Genomic DNA, 5,125 nt, shown 5'->3' with positions numbered 1-5,125 from the left:
GATAGACTAACTATTTTTTGCTACTAGATGGCGTATAACGCAGTTAGGTGGTCAACAAACATGGTTTCCCAACGGGCACTTTGAGACCACCTAACCAGGCTAAGTGGTTGTAACCTCCTTACATATATTATAATGAAAAAGAAGGATCTACCTAGCTTAACAAAAAAAATTTATTGTACTTGAATATTTTATATTTAAATTTAATGATATTGATAGGCATGTCTATTTTAGACTGGGATTCCCAAAAAATTTCTTTAATTATTAGTAAATATCAAATAGATAGTAAGATTTAATATCAACATAATATTTAGTATATTTTTAATAGTATTCGCAAATTAGAAATTGGTATTTAAGCTATGATATTGTATTAAATATTATTTAAAAGTTAATAATTTCCATGGTAAAATGTATAAATGTTTATCTCATATATTATTTATTTTTTAATTAACAATAATGACTATTTAAAATAAAATTTCTGAGAAATATTGGATTCAATGGTAGAAAGTAAGGAATTTTTCACTATTTTTTTAGACTTTGATTGCCATGAGGTGTCCCATGACCTATGAAACACCTTGAAGTAGTAGCCTTAATTAAAATAAATCTATATTAATTTATGAATTTTTCATTATATAGATACTAATTTATGAATTTTTAATTATATAGATTCTAATATGCGAAGAACTTATCAAAATAGTTATATAATTTTTTATTTAAAAACATATATATTTTTATTTATTAATAATTTTATTTTTAAGAATTTTATTGAAAATTTAAATAAATTTAAATAAAATAAAATAATAATTTAAAATAAAATTTGTATAAATAAAATAATTTGATTTTTACTAATATATTTTTTTTTTAATGAATTTTAAAACATATTTCAAATAATAAGAAAACAATCTTCTTACAAGTTTTATCAATTAATTTAATTTAATAAAATTGTAAATTAACATGGTCCTTTTATATGATTATCAACGTGTCCATGGTGAGTGGTTTTAGGTGAAAAGTTATTACAAAAATTTTATAGAGATGTTGTAGAGATATTTATAAATGGTTAGATATATTTTCTTCGTGTGTAAATAGGTTATTGCCTGCATACTTGATAGATGCTAATTTCTAATTATATATTTTTTTGTTTGGTGTTATTAATAAGATTTTGTTTTAATTGGATGTTTTAAATAGTTATTTTTTCAATTTATAATTTTATTGTATTAAATTTACAATTTAAACATGATATTAGATTAATTAAATTTATTTGGTAACAATGTTAATTTAGTATAGTTATTAAATAATTTAGCAAGAGGTTTTACTAATCCATGGTTGTTGCATTGATGGAATTGTTAGGATGGTAGGTGGCATCAAGCTTATTGGTATTGATGCTAGATGTCAACACAAGGACGTGTGTTTATTATTGATGTGCATGGAGTGTCAAATTTAGAGGGATTTTTTAGTAGATGCAATATTTAAAATAAAACCATCATAGTAACAAGTCAGTTAAAAAAACTATAAATCTTATAACTATGGTAGTTAGTTTACCAGGAAGGAATTCCGTCTAGCGAAAGAGTGTAACATCCCTCTTTTACAAGTTTAATTTTTTTCTACCTATTACCATAAAATTACTACATTTGTTGACCTAAGATTTATAGTTTGACAGGTTATATATCGAATTCTCATTGGCTTCAATGTGAATGACATAGAGTAATGATCCTTTCTAATATATGAAACTTCTTCCTCCGTAAGTATATATTATGTATTCCACTCTACACCAGTGGTTAATAACATGTATATCCTTGGACTTCATTCTAGAAATAGTGTGTTCATTGTATGTTTGTAATTGTGCATCAAATTCCATATCTATAACCCTGAATAAGACACAATTGCAACAATGCATGAAGACAACCAGGATATTAATAATTGAAACATTTTGATTTGCACCTAACTTTTCTTCTATTTTTTTTGCTCTTGCTCCAACAACTGTATCTTTCTTCAACAATCCATTTCATTTTCTAAACACAAATCGTCAAAAATATTTCTGATTTTAGATTCCTTTGGGGTTACCTCCCACTTGAACTCATTAAGAACATCCAGTATATCTCTGTGGATGTGTTCTTCAGAAATATCAATGAAAATATTAGCTCTTCTGGAAACACTATGAACCAACTTAATTTTCTCATTAACCTCGTCTGAGACATCCAACAATCTCAAGGATAGTTGTTAAAATTTCTAACTAGGGACAAATTCCACCTTGTGACAAGTCATTTTATGGAGATGATGATTGCATTGGATTCCTCTTTTCGAGAGGTCCAAGATTGATATAAACATCATCTCATTCAGACAAGAAAAAGTGTGATTTCAAATTTATGACCACACATGTTCAAATCGTTCAGGTCAACCTCAGCTAAATGTAGCCTCAAGAAGCCCAATGGATGTGTCTCTTCACCCACAACAAAGTGTATAAATACAAGATATCTCACACCTAATTTGGACATCCATCACTCACACATTCTTCTCTCTCCCTTCATCAGATTGGTTTGTACAACATGGGGTAGCCTCTCTCTCTCACAAGTGCGGCTAGGAGGATAGAATTTATGGGCAGTAGATACATGTTGAATTTCAGATATTTTGAACAGCGTTGACCTACGTTGACCAAGGAGATTTTGACCACTTTTGATTGTGGTTTTTGGGGAAGAATTTCAATTTCCTTAGGCCGCATTGTGTGGCACAAAAATCGATTTTTTCTGGGCTAGTTGGCCTCTTATCAAGTTTTATTTATATCTTCTTTCTTTAGTTCATCAAGCAATTACCAAAGAGAAAGCACATAAAACAATGGACACCAGATATCGGCACTATGCCAGGTAAAAACCACCCTCGATGGAAAAACCCATTCAAAATTTTGTTCCTTTCAATAGTATTCTTTGAGACTCTTCACCCTAGACAAAAACCAAAACCTTCTCTCCACACCAAGTCATCCTCCCAAATCTTCGACCTCTCTTCTAGCAACTTCAACTATGTAGCAGCTTCTAGCATCAAGAAGCTTCCAACATCAACAAAACTTTTAACACTTTGATCTCCCAAAATAGAGCACGAAACAAAGAGAGAGAGAGAGAGAGGCACCAAATTTTGGTTTTTCTCCTCCTTAGACTCCACCCAACTCACACTTCCTTCTCCTTCTTCTTCTACTTCGTACTTCTTTCGGTTTCAAGAGATATCGAACTTTCTTGTGAGAGAGTGTGCTCCAAATGAGTTTGACTTGCTTTTATTTATAGGCTTCAAGGGAGGTCGAATTGATTTCCTTAGGCCAACTTGATCTCTTCTAGGCCGACTTGATGTAGAGGATACATAAATTATATTTGACTCAATACTAAACCTTTTTACATGATTCAAAATCCCAAGAAGGGTCTCTTCAAAAGAATAATGACTTTATTGAATCAGAATAAATCCTAGAAGTCCTCAATGGGGAATTTGACCTAAAACATGGTGACCCAAGCATGAAACCCATGCTTTAATAAGTCACAATAATAACGATAATAAAATATTTTCTTTATTATTTTCACAAGTACATTACAAGATGACTGAAATGCATTTAATGAAGATCGAATCTAGTTACATTTTCCAACACCAATTACATATTGAAGATAATTTTGAATATTTTAGGTTGGAATGGTTAATAATTTAATTTGAACTCACTTTAGGGAATCAAGGGAAATTATTTCCTACACTACCACGTAAATTTAATAGGACTTGTGAGAATTTCAACAATCTTGCCCATTTGTAGAAATGGATGGGAGCCTCACTACTCCTTTTTGTACTATGTCATGGTTGTAGTGGTACTTGATCTCAATGTGTTTTGATGTTTCATCACCATCATCTTCGGTACCTGATCAAATAATCCTATGAGTAGCTACCAAAGACATAAGGCTTCAAAAATAACCAAACAAGATGTAATATACTTAGCTTCAATAGTGTTGTCACCTTCATTCTCATCACAGAATACCCCAAGTTGAATTATCATCATAAGGTGTTTTTCCTATTTTTTGCATTGCAACTATATTTCACCATTTGAGACATATCTCAATCCATATCCAACCGTACCATGTCGATACCTCAACACATGTGTTTCATGCCTTGTCTCAACCATAAAATGACTGGATCCAACACCACAACTGCTTTTTGGTCACCCTTACAGATCTTGTTGTGGTAATATTGGTTTCTCCCTCTCCCATTAAGATTCTACAAATTGGTTATCATAGGAGTGGCCATGGACATACTATCTATCATCCCAAATATCTAAAGTATCATAATAATATACTTCCTTTGACAAAGGAAGATTTCGTCCAGCTTCTGCCACACTTCTACTCCTAAGAAGAAAGGTATCCAACCAATAACCTTCATTTTAGAGGCCAACTCCCTCTGGCACTAAAGCAGGGCTTAACTGCTCCATCTACTGTGAAAGAAAATACTCTTTCCGTTGTTTATCCCTCTATCACATGAGTCCTAACAACTGGAGAAAATGTTTCTTCACTATCCTCTCCCTGTTTTCAGGAGAACCCTCTTGAATCTCACTCTATACTTCTCTATGTTGTCATATACCACATGCTTGATATTGTTAATCCACGTGGGAGTCACTATTGACTTATCCTTATGTCTCAGCATAATCTCCCTCATGAAATCCTTTAAACATGTTGGCCTTCCTTCTCCCTCTAAACTAGGAGCTCTTCCAGGCAATTAGCATATTTCTAGATGTCAGTACAATTTCTCACTCTTGAACGAAAATCAGCCTAGCTGAGTTTATGCTCAATCCTAGGAGAATCGTCTTGCCACAAAATTTGTTTTGTTCTTCCCGATGCTTCCATCTATTGCCAGAGCCTTGGAAACCTTTACAATGTATTTTCAAGCCTCATTTAGAGGCCATGGAAGAAATTATTATAACCAAGCAAAAGATACAAAGACAAGAGGTTGGCCAATAATAAAGTAATAATAATCAATGAAGAAAAATATGTACTTATCTTTTGATCTGAGAATTGTAGAGAATTATCAATTCCCTCTTAATCCTTGCCTTATTATGGAAATCACTGAAATCCATTTGTAATGTCATCAAGCTAGAAATGCTCATCCTCAAGTTATA

Source organism: Pinus tabuliformis, chromosome 1_1, assembly GCF_031772625.1.
Source record: "Pinus tabuliformis cultivar Carrire ecotype Pingquan chromosome 1_1, CPIR1, whole genome shotgun sequence".
Taxonomy (NCBI): domain Eukaryota; kingdom Viridiplantae; phylum Streptophyta; class Pinopsida; order Pinales; family Pinaceae; genus Pinus; species Pinus tabuliformis.
This window is presented reverse-complemented; position numbering follows the sequence as displayed.